The sequence below is a fragment of the Tauraco erythrolophus genome, chromosome 3, assembly GCF_009769465.1.
Source record: "Tauraco erythrolophus isolate bTauEry1 chromosome 3, bTauEry1.pri, whole genome shotgun sequence".
Classification (NCBI taxonomy): Eukaryota; Metazoa; Chordata; class Aves; order Musophagiformes; family Musophagidae; genus Tauraco; species Tauraco erythrolophus.
In genome coordinates, this window is record NC_141467.1 from 98,836,157 (window position 1) to 98,853,882 (window position 17,726).

Here is a 17,726-nt window from a genome sequence, read left to right on the forward strand (position 1 = left end):
CCAACTCTTCTACCTCCTCCCCTCCCAGTGGTACAGGGGGATGTGGAATAGGGTTTGTGGTCAGTTCATAACACTTCGTCTCTGCCACTCGTTCCTCCTCACACTTTTCCCCTGTCCCAGTGTAGGCCTCCTTGACAAGGTACAGACCTTCAGGAACAAACTGCTCCATGGTGGGTTCCCCACAGGCTACAGGTCCTGTCAGGAGCCTGCTTGTGCCTGGGCTCTTCTCCACAGGCCATAGCTCCTGACAGGAGCCTGCTCCAGTGGAGGCTTTCCATGGGGTGCAACTTCTTTCAAGGTACACTCATCTGCTCAGGCATAGGGTCCTCCATGGGCTGCAGGGTGGATATCTGCTCCACCATGGATCTCCATGGGCTGCAAGGGGACAGCCAGCTTCACCATGGTGTTCTCCAAGGGCTGCAGGGAAATCTCTGCTCTGGAGCCTGAAGCACATCCTCCTCCTTGCTCTTCACTACCCTTGATGTCTGCCAGGCTGTTTCTCTCACGTTTTCTCACTCCTATTTCACTGCTGCTGCACAATGTTTTTCATCCTTTCTTAAATATGTTATCACAGAGGCACTACCAATGTCACTGAGAGGCTCAGCTTTGGCCAGTGGTGGGTCTGTTGGAGCCGGCTGGTGCTGGCTCTATCTGACATGATGGCAGCTCCAGATACCTTCTCAAAGAAGCCATTTCTGCAATCCCCTGATATCAAAACCTTGCCACATAAAACAAATACAATGAATTATTGTGTCAAAGACAGACTTTTCCTCACATCTGAGATGCTCCAGATCCTTAATCCCCATAGTAGCCCTTTGCTGGACTCTCTCTGGAAGGTCTGTATCACTCTTGTACGGGGAGCCCAAATATGGATACAGCTCTTCAGTTGTAGCCTCACCAGTGCCCAGCAGAGGAGAAGGACCACCTCCCTTGACCTGTTGGCTACACTCCTGTTAATGTAGCTAAGGAATTAGCTGGATGGTCAGCCAACTGAAAGCCAGAAAGTCAGAAAGCCAACTGTATCCTGGGCTGCATCAAAAGAAGTGTGGCCAGCAGGTCGAGGGAGGTGATTCTGCCCCTCTGCTCTGCTCTTGTGAGACCCCACCTGGACTACTGTGTTCAACTCCGGGGACCCCAGCTGAAGAAGGACATGGACCTGTTGGAGCAAGTGCAGAGGAGGGCCAGGAAGAAGATTCGAGGGCTGGATCACCTCTCTTATGAAGACAGGCTGAGAGAGTTGAGATTATTCAGCCTCGAGAAGAGAAGGCAGGCTCCAGGGAGATCTTATAGCAGTCTTCTGGTACCTAAAGAGGGCCTACATGAAAGCTGGAGAGGGACTTTTTACAAGAGTGTGTAGTGATAGCACAAGAGGTAATGGTTTTCAACTGAAAGAGAGTGAGTTTCAATTAGACCTGAGGAAGAAATTCTTCCCTCTGAGGGTGGCGAGGCACTGGAACAGGTTGCCCAGAGAAGTTGTGGATGCGCCATCCCTGGAAGTGTTCAAGGCCAGGTTGGATGAGGCGTTGAGCAACCTGATCTACTTGAAGGCATCTCTGCCCATGGCAGGGGTGTTGGAACTAGATGATCTTTAAGGTCTCTTCTAACCCAAACCATTCTGTGGTTCTATGATTCTATGAATTTCATTAGGATCTTGTTGATCCATTCCTCCAGCCTACAAGGTTTCACTGAGGGCAGTCTCCTAATTTTGAGAGTATCAAGTGGTTCCTCCAATTTCTTATCATCTGATGATGATGAGAGTTCACTCCATCTCTTACTCCAGGATATGCAAATGGGAAAGGTCCCAAGACAGACATTGACATCTATGGTACCCTTCTTGTAACCATTCTCTAGGTGAAGTATGATCTATTAAAAAACTGTTGTCTCAGGCTGAGCACCTAACCAGTGTTCTATGCATCTGGTTGCCCACACATTGGCATCATAACATGTTAACTTGAATAGCAGAATATTTTGAGAGACAATGTCAAATATCTCTCTAAAAATCAAAGTGAATGACATCTACCACACCTCCCTCAGCTACAAATCCAGACAGCTTATCACAGCAACCTGGTTTGTCATGCATGATTTACCCACAATAAATTCATGCTAGTAGTTACAAATGGCTTTCTCTTTTATGTGCCCAGAAATGTGTTTCAAAAAGATTCACTCCATGATTTTTCCCTGGGAATGAGGTGACTGGCTTTTAGTTTTCTGGACTGTCACCTTTTGAAGATGTGTGTGACCGATGTTTTTCTCCAGTCATCAGGGATCTTCTCCAGTCTCCACAGCCTGTTGAAGATGACAGAGAGTGGATTTCAAAGACATCAGCTGGGTCTTCTCAGCATCCTTGGATGCATCTTTTGGGTCGCAGTTTTACAGGGGTTGAGTTCTCTCTAGAAATCCCCAATTCTGCTCTCATCCATTGCTAGTATTTCTCCTTGAACCCTGTCTCTAATCAGGGATGTCTGAGAAAAGAGGACACTGATTATTTCATGTCTCTTATGTGTGTGTCTTAACGATCTGGTTGGAAACTTACCCGTTCATTTGCTTTGTAGTCATCCACTGTAACAATAACGAATGAAAAACAAGAAGACAGGGAGATTTGAAAAAAAATCAAAATGTAGTACAACATAGTTGTTATTTTAAGATTTTATATATTTTTATTTACACCCTGGATTTTTTTCTCTTATTTTTTGCCTCTTTCTGCCCATTTTTTCTCTACTTTTTCTGTTTTGACATTAAAATATACACAGTAGGGCTTAAAAGCATACTGAAACTGATTTAAAAAATGTATAATTCCTCCTTCCCCATACTGCAGCCAGAAAAATCAGTTTAAATTAATTGTGTTCTCATGCTTTCTTGATTGTTCTTTTTCAATAATCAGGGTACTTGAATTCTGATGCGTATGCACTGCTCTGTTTTGAAGTACACTTGAGAAAGAAAAGAATTCAGACCTTGGTTTTTCAAGGCTGAACACATCTCACAAAACTCAAAAGGTTCCACTTTCACAGATCTCAGCTATGACTGAGAATCTTGCTAATTTTTCAAATACAAGATTAAATTGTTTTTTTAATGGGATGCATAGGACCAAGCTTTCAAGCAATCTGTGTGATGGCAGCAAGCAATTTATGTGTTATTAGGAAAGTGTTGAGATGATGAGGTCAGTGTTAGTTGTGCTTGACCATGAGCAGGGTTCAGAGGAGAGTGGCAAGAATATTTCTTGATGTGTAAAACACTCCTTCAAGTGTGGGAATAAGGAAGAGAAAGCACAAGCTGTTCTATTTATCAGAGTGAAATGTGAGAAGCAAAGACTATCTTGGAAGGTCAAGGTAGAAAGTAAGTTTCCACAGAGTGTATTATAGAGAGTAGTCTCCGCTGTCACAATGCTGGGATCTGTGATTCACGCCAGTGAAAATGAGGGTTTGCATACTAGGAAAAATCAGGGTTTTCCTGTGAGATGAAGGAAACAATTCTCCAAACAATTCTCCAATTAGGAGCAGACTAGGGACTAGTAGATTTCTATATGTCGTGGTTAAAGCTCAGCTGGTAACTAAGCCCCACACAGCCCCTTGCTCACTCCCCCAGCAGGATGAGGGAGAGAAGCAGAAGACTAAAAGTGAGAAAACTCGTGGGTTGAGATAAAGACGATTTAATAGGTAAAGCAAAAGCTGTGCATGCAAGCAAAACAAAAAAGAAATTAATTCATTAATTCTCATCGGCAGGCAGGTGTTCAGCAATCTCCAGGAAAATCAGGGTTGCATGATGTGTGACAGTAAAAACACCATAACTCCAAACGTCCACCCCTTCCTTTCTTCCCATTTCTTTATTACTGAGCGTGACATCATAGATTCATAGATTCATAGATTTCTAGGTTGGAAAAGACCTTATAGATCATCGAGTCCAACCATCTCTAATCCCCATTAAACCATATCCTCAAGTAGATCATCCACCCTATTCTTAAACACATCTAGGGATGGGGACTCAACCACCTCCCTGGGCAGCCTATTCCAGTGGCTGACAACCCTTTCAGAGAAGAAATACTTTCTAACATCCAACCTGAATCTCCCCTGACTAAGCTTATGCCCATTTCCTCTTGTCCTATCACCCATCACTAATGTAAAGAGCCCTTCCTCCACCTCCCCACCATCTTTTCTCAAGTATTTATAGGCCGTAATCAGGTCTCCCCTCAGCCTCCTCTTCTCCAGGCTAAACAGCCCCAACTCCCTCAGCCGCTCCTCATACGTTTTATTTTCCAGCCCCTTGACCAGTTTAGTCGCCCTTCTTTGGACTCGCTCCAGGAGCTCAATATCTCTCTTAAAGCGAGGGGCCCAAAACTGGACAAAATATTCCAGGTGCGGCCTCACCAGTGCCGAGTACAGGGGCAGGATCACTTCCCTGCTCCTGCTGGTCACACTATTCTTGATACACGCCAGTATCCCATTGGCCTTTTTGGCCACCTGGGCACACTGCTGGCTCATATCAAGCCAGTAGTCAACCAAGACCCCCAGGTCCTTCTCCGCCAGGCAGCTCTCCAGCCACTCTTCCCCGAGCCTATAGCGATGCTTGGGGTTTTTATACCCCAAGTGAAGGACTCTGCACTTGGCCTTATTAAAGCTCATGCCATTGGCCTCAGCCCAACAATCCAGTCTGTTCAAATCCCTCTGAAGGGCCTCCCTACCCTCGAGCAGATTGACACAGCCTGCCAGCTTGGTGTCGTCCGCAAATTTACTGAGGGTATTCATATGGCATGGAATATACCTTTGGTCATTTGGGGTCAGCTGTCCCACCTGTGTCCCTTCCTAACTTCTTGTGCACCCCCAGCCTACTCGCTGGTGGGGCAATGTGAGAAGCAGAAAAGGCCTTGATGCTGTAAACACTGCTCAGTAATAACAATAGCATCCCTGTGTTAGCAACACTCAGCTCAGTACAAATCCAAAATGTAGCCCCACGTGAGGTACTATGAAGAGAACTAACTGTATTCCAGCCAAAACCAGCACGCTGTATCAGGGACTGGTACATTTCTATATCTCACCCTTATGGTCTGTGTGAGATCTGGCCACATTTGCTGACTCATCTTTTTGCTAAACTGAGCCATTCGCCCAGTGTGCTCTGCAGCATAGCTATTTAAAACAGTGCAGTGGAAATGGAGACACTACACTGGACAAATTAAATTTAGCTGTTCGTCTGAGCTTCCAATGGAAGACCTTACCTCCCTCTTTATTTATTTTATAATAGCAAGTTAAATAGATGAGAAGGCATGTGAAGGTCTCATGTTATAGGGATGATGAAGTTCTTGAAGTAATCTAGCAAGTAAAAGCAGAGCAAAAGACAGCGAATGGAAATTATTTCAAGCAAAAATTTAAATTTGTATTTTTAAGATGTGTAGGAGCTAATGTTTGGGACAAAGACTGTGGGTGGTTATCCATGTTCTAATTCAAGACTACTAAGTTTTGTATTTTGTCTTCTTCAGGCCTGTGGTATTTATCTAGAAACGAGCTGAAGTGAATAATCATCTCCCTATTGAATCAGATCAAAGATCTGTCTTGTTTGAAATTTTTACCAGCAGCAGTAGCTACAAAAGTGTATAAGAACAGAGGAAATGTATGTGGTATCTTTCCTTCTCACTCCCTGATTATATATGCTTTTCTAGCCACCGGCAATCTGTGGATAATGGATGAATGAGTGTATATGGGAAGGGCTCTGTTTTATATGAATACACTTGACTGCAAGTAATCTTCACAACCTAGATTTCTGAAGATTTTGGAAGGAATTCCTGAACTAAGAAAAAAAAAACAAAACACAACTCATTACATTTAATGAATTAAAATTTTGGAGAAAATTTCATGTATAATACATGGTATTTTTTGAGCACTTTCAAATGTTTTGCTTCAGGAATGACTTTTTATATGTTTTAACCATCAAGAAGCCTATAAAGCCAATGTTTTTTCACTATTATCAAGAACAAGAATGTTTTTGAAAAGATAAGATGGTTACTCTTTATGTTTTTCAAGTAATTATTGAAAGCACTTTTCCAGAGGGAAACTTTTGGATAGAAAAAGTAGTGTCTTGAAGGATGAGTGTTTTGTTGAAAAATTCTTGAAAAAGATACACTTTCTGTAGACTGTCACTACTTAATTATTTCATGCTTCCTCCTTCAAAAAGGACTTCTTCCAGAGAAAGAGAAGAAATGGCAGGAATATGGATGAACATGGAAGAAGGAATGATAAGGAGAAGAGTGGAAAATAACTTGGAGGAGGAAAAGCAAAAAAGATAAATTGCAGAGTAATATAACGCTTCCTGTATAAAACTCACAATGTAATAAGCTTGAATTATGAGGAATGTATGATCATGATGTTAAAGAATAAACATCATTATGCAAACTACTAAGAAAGAGAAAATGATATGTGACTACCAAAATAGATTCTCTATACGATAAGTGGTGGTAATAAAAAAAATATTCATTTAATTTTCCTAGTCTAATGCATTCCACATAATGTTATTTATTAAACCAAAATATTGCATACTCTTCTCTCATTTTTCTGTTCAATCTGTAAGACATAAAAGATCATTATTATTGAAAAAGTAAGAGGTTTTCAATTTTCGAAAACTACATTCTTTAATAATGTATTTAATGAAATGTCATAGAAAAAGTCAAATATGATTTTTTAATACAGAAGTCAGTAAAATCTAGAGGAAGAGAAGATCAACAAAAGCAATTATAAAAAGATGACACTCATGGAAAACATTGACATAAAAACTAACAGAAGGAGGATGGATTCCCTTGCAGCCTGTCTTCCTTGTGTTTTCCAAGGGAAATTTTTCATCACTTCTATGATTGGTAGTTTCAGAAAAGGGAAAGAAGTCGGCATATCAATCGAATTCTTTGCGGTCCTTCGTTCCAAGTCACCCTCCTACCCTTTATCTACCTTTCGGGGGAATTTGTCAGACGCTTACTGAAAGCTGTTATTTAGGTGCAGTTAGTGCAGCTACTTTGATTTTCTTTTTTAGCTCCCTGTAGTTTCATGACCATATGTTCTTTGACATTCTTTTTAATTAGTGACAGATGGATGAAAGAATTTTAGATCCTAGACTGAATTTCTCACTGTTGTGATTATTTATTTATTTTTAAATGAGAATTTTCATTAATTTCTTAGAATAGTTTCACTTCTTTTTCATGCTGGCTTCTCTCTCTGTTCTACCAGTCTTTCTATGTGGTTTTCAGCGAAACAAAGAAACAAAAAAAGAAAAAAAAAAAAAAGACTATTCCTCATTGGAACTGTGAGATTTTTTTATCCTATCTTCAGTGACAGCTGATGATCCTGTAGGTCTGATCTGCTTCTTGTTCTGTTTAGTTTTGTCAGGATTTCTGAAAGAAAAGTCTGGCATTCAGCTAAGTGAATTACAAAACAGTTATAGAGAGTTTGATACTCAATTTTAGAAGTATATCCAGGAGACAAAACACAGCAAAACACCACCAACAAAAACGCAAAGGAAAGATTAAGGTTGTCTCTCTGGTATAATAGGACAACCATCATTTCATATTTCCCTTTACTTTAGGCCTACACAAATGCTTCTTCCATATCTGTCATTTATATATCTCGTGTTTTCTTATTTTGTGCCTTTTTTTTTTTGTGATGGGGCACTTAGGATCTTTATGAATTTTTTGCAATAGTCTCTTCCTTCTGCTCATTAAATAGTAGCTTGCTTCCAGTGAATCTGGTACTGTGAATGCTGCGATTTTACAGGCATTTTCAACACATCAGTTCCACCTTCTGCCAGAAAAAGAAAAAATAGAGAAATAAAAATTAGTTCTTAGCCCTTCGTTTGATCTACTAATCCTCTAAAATTTATTTCTTATGGGCAAGAAAAAACAACAACAAAGAAGACTTAGTTTTATAGTTAAGAATATGATTAGTAATGACAAGGAAACAGGCTGGAAATTTTAATCTTTGACCACAGACTAAATGTTAATCGTGAAAGGTGCTTTGTGTATATATCTTTAAGTCATAACTTGGAGCTATATCTACCCAATAATACCCTCCACAGCTACCCGAACCTGTGCAGACCTAGGAAATTGAGCTTTTCAGAAGCAGACAGTTTAGTATGACAGGATGGTGGCTAGTGTAAATCATCTTTTCCTAGTCCTTGACTGGGTTGTGATGTTAGTGGCCAGCAACACAACCAAAATTACTAGATATGATAGAGTGGATACATTTTGTTGTATATTAATTGGATAAAACTAGCCATTAACATGTCTTTGCCCTGCACAGAGAACAGATGATGTTTCCTCTTATTGGCTGGCTAGAAGAAACAGTAATGGAAGATAAATTTTACCATCATATTCCTTGGAGGATTAAGCTATTAGTGTATGAATCTATCTGATTCTATCTTCTATTAATCTATCTGCTGATTTATATACCTACTTCTTTTATTCATGTTTACCATTTTTATACATTTCTATGGTCCTTTATGATGAGAAGGGGACTGAACGTATGCTTTAAATATTGCTTCCATTTTCTCTGTCAGAGCCCCTACAAGCAAACAAGAAATAACATGTAAAGACACATATTTATCCAGCAGGACACACAGTGATTGGCAATTCTTATCAAGTCACCATGATTGCTTAACTTACTATACTTCTTCCCTGAATAAAAAAACCTGAGAGATTGATGAGGAAAATGCATTTTACGTAAAAAAAAAGCCTTGCAGATGAGTTCCTTGAGTATTTACTAAGGAGAGAAAAAAGTTTTTGTTGTTGAGCTGTTTCAGAAGAGCAGATTGGAGGCCTACAGCACAGTAGCAAACTGCTATACCTGTAACTGTTAGACAATTATGAACAGCTGGCGATGATTAGCACAGCAACAACCAATCTACCCAACATATTTCACTCTGATAAAGAAAAGAGCAATATGCAAAAAAGCATAACAGACTACAGCTTTCACTTTTCACAGCGAACCTTAGGGGGGGCAGCCTTTTAACAAAAGGATCTCAAGAACAAAAATAGCGTGCTGTATACTTATGTTTCCTCTCCTGCTCTTAGATAGGGCAAGCTAAGAGAAAAGATAAAAGAGACTCTGACATCACTATCAATCTGTACAAGTAAAGTGCAAAAATTTCATTCCATTATGGAAACCAAAAATGGAAAATACCTTTCATATGGTATATTTTTACCACTCTAACAAAAAATGATGACTGTATTGTACTGTGTGCATTTTTCTGTGCCTGACTTCATATTAGTGTATCAAGCCACTTCTTTAATTAACCTATAGAGCAACACAAAGAGTAACAACTGATATCATATAACTTTTGGATTAAGGATCATCCAGTTTACTTAAGGAGCTGGAAAGTTAAGCTTAAAGTCTGAGTTAAGCTTCAAGTCTCAATTGCAGGCTGATACCCTGAAACTGTTTAGTTCAAGTCAGGATGGATCCCTCAGTTATACCTGATGAAACACTCTCAGGCAGTGGACTGGCAATAAGGACCGATTACAGTGATCTCTCTGTCTTTATCTCAACCTACCAGATTTTTCCACTTGTTTTGTCCCACTGTCCTGTTGAGGAGAAGTGAGAGAGTGGTTGAGTGTGTGTCAGGCAGCCCACAGAGCTCAACCCATGGCAAGGAGCTACTGCTTTTCCTGTAGTTGCAACAAAGCCTCTTCATTCATTAGTTCAAATGATGATGTCCATATAGGATAGAGTTAGGAAAATAAACAATCTCAGATCTTGCACAACTTAACCCGTAGGTTCTGGAGTCCCTTTTGAATTAAAATCTAAAGGGCTTAGATTATTTCTGATTCTCCAGCTGGGTGGTTTGGTGGCTCAGATCTTTGTATGTTAACTTACAGCTATAATGTCTGCAGTAGAGACATGGTTTTCAGAGTGTCTGTAGGACTATTTCTCAAGTAAATCCATTATACTTGTAAACCTAGGATGACAGCTTTCTTGAATAAGGTGTGTTTGCCATCATAAAGGTCACAAAAATAAGATAATGTTATCCTGGGAGGGGTGGGGTAGAGGGAGTAGAAGATAAGCCAAGTTCATCAGAGAATCATAATTTATCAGAAAGTGACTTCGTATAACACTTTCAGATCAAATGGCAGTGCTGAGACTAAATGGACTCAGAAATAATTTAATCAGAGATATATGTAATTTTACCAATTAGATAACTTCCATATTCTGTGGTAGAGATAACACAGCACAGAGGTGAATTCAGGTGATTAGCGTAGTATGACCATGCTTTGTGTAGTCCTAGTAGCAGTAGTGGTAAAAGCAGTGTTGTGGAGTTCCCTGAGATTCCTTCTCAAATGACTTTGGATGTAGTCAGTTATAGAATTGGATAGAAAATGCCCAATTCTTATTTAGGTCATTCAAGTTCACTTGACATCTAAAACGGACTGTCACCATCGCTGATGCTCGCAATTTGCTCCTCTGCTTTGCAACTTCCACAGTGATTTGACAAGTTTTTTACACTCAAGGATCTCCTCTGTTCTTATAAAAAAACTAATTCACCTTCCTGTAGGGTTAGGTAAAGTTCATATGCTAACACTTCTGTCAAATAGGCCTAATTTATGCTAACTGCTGAAGTTTATTAATTCTTAATTCCTAATACAAATAAAATTCACAGGTGATAGGTTCTGGGCCAGGCTTGAACTCACTTCTGCGTAGAGTAATGATTTAGCCATTTTCTGAATAGTCTTCTTGGCCTTTGCCTGTAGCAGAGGTTGGACGGCTAGGTCTGACAGCTTTTTGTATTAGTAGAAAATAAATAACATAAAAGAATTTATGAAGTCTCCATTTTGCAGCATGAACAAAGCTCTTGGTCAAAGTTACGTGAATAATTCATTCTTGAGTTCATGTCCAAATTGCAGTATTTTATTTCTAATGGATCAAAACCTCTGAATTTCTTGCTTCTAAATTGAGCGTAAGGCTCAAATGATACATGAGGAAATCGGGGCAATTTTTTGCAAATATATCATGTTTATCTTTGGGAAGGTTCTTGAGTCACTTTGATTTCCTGTTCTGGAAAATTAAACGAACAAATTAGCAATTAAAGCATTTGTGTTTAGAGAAAAATCACAAATAAGCCCGTGCGAAGCATAAAAAAGACAAACACAAAAATCGCATTTACAGTGAGTTAAATGATTTATAACACATGATAGTGTCTGAGTAGGTGTCTTAAGTTAGGAGAAGTTGCTGGAACAGTGGTTTTTAAAATACAGCTTAATAGATTTATGAAAATGTGTTGATTTACTGACAGAATAATAGTATAATAGAGGAAATGGTTACATACAAGACCTTGTAAAGAAACATGTGAGGTGCTGCAGTCTTCTTTAGTGAAAGACCTTCAAGTGGAACTAAGATGAAGCTGTCAGATGCTGGAAGGCTTTTTATTCCTAATGATAAAGACATTACAAGTTCCTCTCACCGGCAGCTGAATTCAGCTACAATCAGATAAGAAATTAGATGTGAATAAGTTCATATGCTTATTGTAACCTGAATAAGATGTCAAGATTAATAACTATGGAAGAGGTCAGCCAAAGGTATAATTAACTGTTTGTTCCTGAAATCTGTAGACTCCAAGAGTGGTCTTTAGACAGTTTTGACGTCCAGCTTGAAGTGCATTGAACAATAACCTAAAGGAAATTAAATAATAAAAATTTAGACAAAATTTTAAGATAAAAACCAAACTCAGAATCACACAATCACAGAATGGTTGAAGCGTGGAGGCACCTCTGGAGATCATCTAGTGCTATTCTCTGCTTAAGGTAAGGCTAGCTAAAGCAGGTTTCCCAGGTCCATACCTAGTTGTAGATTGAATGTCCCTAAGGATGGAGACTCCACAGCCTTTCTGGGCAGTTAAAAACTGTTTTTCCTTCCGTTTAAATGGAATTTCCTGTATTTCAGTTTGTGCCCACTGCCTCTTGTACTCTCACTGAATATCACTGAGAAGAGACCTTCATTCTTCATTTCAGTTGTGTCAGTACTTTAAAGTAAAAGGAAATTAGATTAATTTTTGTCTGAACAAATGCACAATGTGTTGAGCAAAGACGAGCTGCTTCTGGAGTTATTTTTGTAGCTGTATTTTAATTCTTAATAAATGTTGAAGTCATTAATATCGTTTAGTATAACAGTATCATCTAGAGGTGCCAGATGAGAATAGTCCTGTAGATAATGTAAGAAAGAGATCATGTTATTAAGACATAATGATCTACAGAAACAAGGAGGGGGAAAAAAAAAAAAAAGAAAGAAAAGAAGAAACTGAAAATAATTTTTTTCTTCATTTACTCGATAGATAGTTGTCAGAACTACAGATTCTGCTTCTTTTCAATCAAGCCAGATTGCAATTTTTTGCTAGAAGCATCCACACCATTTAAATTTCACACTCTATAATTCCATGCTCTTCACTAATTTGTCTTTTTTTTTCTTGTGAGTGAATGTTTGCTTAATAGAATCATTCATTATTCAAACATCTTGTTCATATACAAGCACTTATATGAAATAAGCTTAATATATGTTTTTATTTTACAATGTATTTATTTAATTTTTAAGCAATATAATTAGTTTGTTTTCAGACTATAATCTTTCATATATGTGAGCTAGCTAATAAGGCCTCTTGGAAGTTGGACTGTTATATAATTATGCTTGTGAGACTTGCTGTTTATCTAAAAATAAAGAGTAAACAGTTGATTTAAGAGAAAGCAGATCTGCAGTAACTACACTGGTATCTTCTCACATATACTTATTTCTAAAATTGGATACTGGGCTTTTATTTCAAGTACTTAGAGTTAACTTAATGAGGGCTTATCATATACTTCTTATAAAGACCTTTTAAATTACCATAGTAGAAATGTATAGATCTCCTTTTACCCATATGGCATTTTTACTCACATCTTAAAGACATAAGTGAAATCCTGGCTCCAGCAACATCAAGAGCCATTTTGATTGACTCATTAGGATGCAAGGCTGAACTCTAGTTGCTGGTTCACCCCACTACATATTAAGTGACAAGCAAAACTATTTTTGCGAAGTGCTAGTCATAAAACTACATCATATTAGCTACAAACGTCATGAGAACTATAATTCATTAAAATTTCTGCTAATCCTAACAAAAACTCAGGGAAATTCAGTCTATATTTTGGGTTCGTAATGAAATTTAAACATAGAAGCTTTGATCATCATCTCCTGAAGACAATATCTATGTACTGTGAAAAACTGGTAAGTATTTTAGGAGAATATTAGCACATCTTTTTACATTGTACAAATGAGAGGAAAGACAAATTCATATTTAAAACTCATGTGTTCAAATCCCAGGTCTGTAATGATGGAGTTGTCTTGAATTGCATCAGAAGATTCAGAGAAAACAAATTAAAATAATTTGAATTATTTATTGATATTTACTTTTATGTTTAGATGTGTTTCTGATGCGTAAAGAGACTTTCTATTTTCACTATTGATATTCTGCTATATCCTTTTGTTTCAGGGCATGCTGCAAAGGTAATAGATATCACTTTATTTTGCAGAATCTGTTGATTCAAAGAAAAGTTATATCTGGAAAACATCAACACGTTCATCGGCTGTGCAGAGTGAAAAAACAGAATGCTTTAACATTGTTGAATCAAATTTGCGGTTAATATTGATATCATCCATGGAAAGAAACAATAAGGAAACAGTGGAAAATGCAGTTTTTTCACATGATAGGACACACAGAAAAGATTGAGTCAAATTAAAGTTTCCAGAAGAATAGCAACAAATGAATGGATGAAGTCGAACATTTAATCTTCCAAGAGTACAATTACTCTGTTTTGTTCTTTTGGCATTAAGCAGCTGATTTTCTCTCACAATTTTTAAATTTTTACTGGTCTCATCCAATGTGTGACAAGAAATATTTTCCCATACATTTTTAACAAATGCAGTTTCATAATTCTGTTCACATGTTCCCTAATCTCTTTGTTCCTCAGTTTCCACGATGCATGTAATTCATGACATTTATTACCTCACTGGAAGATTTTGGGAACAAGTTCATATGTTTGATGCATTTAGCTTTGCTCACTACTACAAGCTCACTTATGTACAGGACAGAAATATAAACTACATCTGTCAAAGGAACTTTGACCAGGAACTTTCAGCGTTGGCAATACTCTGCAACTCATAGGTCACAAATCACAGAGTACTTACTATAGCTAAGTAAGTGTGAAACACTTTCTTGTTTTATTCTGTGATGTTTTGATACATTTATCTCTTGTTCTTTACAGAAGCAATATAAATAGTTCTGAACTCTCTATGACCGATAGCTGAGCTCTCTCTTATTGAAAAATATCAGGGGCTGATAAATTAAATGCAAAAATGTGAAAGGATTCAGAGCTTACTGTTATCTCTTTGTCTTGTAGCTTTCACCTTGAACTCTTTACTTTGTACAAATTTGTGCTCTCAACACACAAAATACAGCGGGAAGGGGAAGGAAGGGAAGGGAAGGGAAGGGAAGGGAAGGGAAGGGAAGGGAAGGGAAGGGAAGGGAAGGGAAGGGAAGGGAAGGGAAGGGAAGGGAAGGGAAGGGAAGGGAAGGGAAGGGAAGGGAAGGGAAGGGAAGGGAAGGGAAGGGAAGGGAAGGGAAGGGAAGGGAAGGGAAGGGAAGGGAAGGGAAGGGAAGGGAAGGGAAGGGAAGGGAAGGGAAGGGAAGGGAAGGGAAGGGAAGATTCCTTTTTTTCATTCTGGAAAGTGTTTGATGAGTATTCCTTATGTACTGATACACTTACTTTCTAAAGACAATAACTCAGTTTTTATTTAGAATCATAGAATCATAGAATCATAGAATCGTTAGGGCTGGAAGGGACCTTCAAAGGTCATCTAGTCCAACCCCCCTGCAAGGAACAGGGATATCTCCAACTAGATCAGGTTGCTCAGGGCCTCATCCAACCTGGCCTTAAACGTCTCCAGGGATGGAGCATCCACCACCTCTCTTGGCAATTACTTAATTACTTAATTTAGTAATTACTTTTCAACTCCCTAGAATTCTTTTAATTGAAGTTATCTTCCTCTACTTATAAAGTGAATCAGGATGATGAGTGTAAAAATCTCTTTCCAAAATCGTTTACAAAAAGCTCACATGTACCGGACTGATTTCCAAGGTAGCCTGTTTCATTGCAATCACTTTAAAATGGCTATTCTCACAGTATGTCACCTTGCTTCCAGTGGTTCCACAAAGAATGTCTTTTTTTTTTCAAGGTCAGAATGTGACTTAAGATGAATTTTTATCCTTTTGACCATCCCTATCCTTTCCCTTTGTCTTGTAATGCATGAAGCTGCCAAAATTTTTAAATCACACATTAAGTAAAATCCTTGCAAAATTTCATAGCAAACCTCAGTTTCTTTAAGAGAGATAGAAGGCTCATGCAGATGAAACAAATGTGTATTTTTTCTCACCTGTTGCTTGCACTTCTAAGTTTGGTTGTGCACTTCTAAGTGCACTTCTCTGTTTGGTTGTGGTTTTTTTTGACAGAAACAATACCTCTGAAATACTGTGCCTTCATGGCCTAATCCTGCTAATTCTTTTTATGTGTAACTCTTCTGGAAGCCAATAAAGGCTCCACTGGCATAGAATCAGCCATCTCTGTCAAAGAAGATAAAATAAATGTCTTTTAGCTCTGTGTTATGCAGAATAATATGTATCTTGGCTCCGCTGACTTGGCTTGACTCATTTGAATCTTAAAGGTTTCAAGAAATAACTGCCATATTGGAGCTCTTTCTTAAGTGTACAGAAGTCCTAAGCAGATTCTAGCAACAATATATTCTCCTATTCTATCCTTCTGAAAGGCCTGTCTTTCAAAAGGTATTTTAGATGTGATGAGGATTATATCATCTACTTGAATTCAGAAGATGCTAGAATCAGAAATTTGTAGGTTGAGAGTCTCTAGATAGTTCATTTGTGTGTGTCATTCTTCATTAAAATTTACGGTGCAGCCTGAAGACAGAAATTCCTACAATCTTCCACAACACAAATTGCAAAGTGTACTATATAGTCAATGAGATTCAGATAGTCCTGGCAGCTCCAAAACAACCTGGGCAGAGTGTTGTCAGGAAAGGATCTGAGAAAACTCTGACTGTGTAACACAGAATGTGTTACTTGTATTTGACCTAACCTAGTGATAACATAAATCAGATTGACACAGTTTGGAAATCACAAGTGAAAAAGGAAATGTGAAGTGAGAGTCAACTATCCACGATGCATGTGATAAAGCATCTTGATGCAAGAAACTAGCTCTGGACAACACCTATAAGACTGTAAAAAGTGTCTTATGGCTGTAGAAGGCAAAGAAGGAAAGAAAAGAAAGAAAATCCTGAACCAAGAGCACCAGGAATCAACACAGGACCTGAGCAGCACAGGGACCTGAGAAATCACACAAGGATCCAAACTCCCCTAAAGTGACAATTAAGATTTCATTAACCTTGCTCAAATGAAACTTTATGGGTTTTTTTGTGATGCAGGTTCAGTACATTATCTATAGTTTTCAATAACGAAGTCACATATTGGATCTAAATGCACTTGTGATTTGAAGCCTCATTGTAAGACTAAATACTTAGGTGCCCTCCCTGTGGACATTCCCCTATCCAACCTCTTTAAGAGACAGCTGCTGAGCAAACTGATGCATTCTTTCAATCAGTTGATTTGATTGGTATGTGGTAGCAGCCTTTGGGGCATAACAAACCTGGAAACACTGTGTGGAAAAGTAATCATTTTCTATTTAGTCTAATAAGCGCTTTCTCCTCGTGAGATTTCTTGCAGTGTAAAATCTTTCTGGGAATATGATGCTTGCCATGCACATCATCACTACCATGTGCAGTCAGGAGTGTTTTCTTTGCAAATGGGCTATACTGTAGTAGGCAGTGGATTAAGAGTTGCAGGCTTTGCACAGCTTCTCCCATGTCGCTTGTGGATGAGTATAACTTTGTCTCTGAGATGTCCATACTATAATAGCAAAATTAGTGATTTCAGGATGTGTAAAACAATAGAAATCTGTAAGTGTTTATTCCCCCCAAAGTAAGAGATAAATGGTAAGCAGATAATATCTTTTTCTGTCACAATCACAGCTTAGATTTGACCCATGAACAGCATAACAATAACTTTGGACTGCATCATTCAGGATGCGTGGACACAAAGATCCTCCAAGGTGAGGTTAGTTAACACAGTTATAGTAGAAATTAAGGGATGGATTTTGAATGCCATATTCATTTGTTAAATCAAGTTAAATACTAGAAATTAGAGTGAGACTTCACATATGTAGCAGAGGAATCTTGAGGGCCACAATAGGATTTCCTGCATTTTTCTTTAGCACTCAGTGCTGTGCAGAGTTGGGGTTCTGGAGGAAGTAAACCTTCTGTCTGAGCTAGTATGATTATATAACTGGAAAAAAAGTCTAGGTTTGAGGGGATCTCTGGAAATTTTTAGTTCAATTCTTTCTCAAACTAAGATCAGCTCTGAGGTGAGATCAAGTTGCTAAGGGTCTTAACAAATTGAGCGTTGAGGATCACAAAGTATATTCAAAATATTGTCCACAGCCTCTCTGGGCAACCAGTTTCTATGTTTAAACAGCCTTATCTGAGCACAGTCTGGCTCCAACTCCTCTATAATACCCCATTAGCTAGTAGTAAACTGCCATTAGATATCCTCTGAGACTTCTCTTCTCCAGCTTAAACAGGCCTAAGCATGTCATTTTTGCTAAATCCACTCTAACA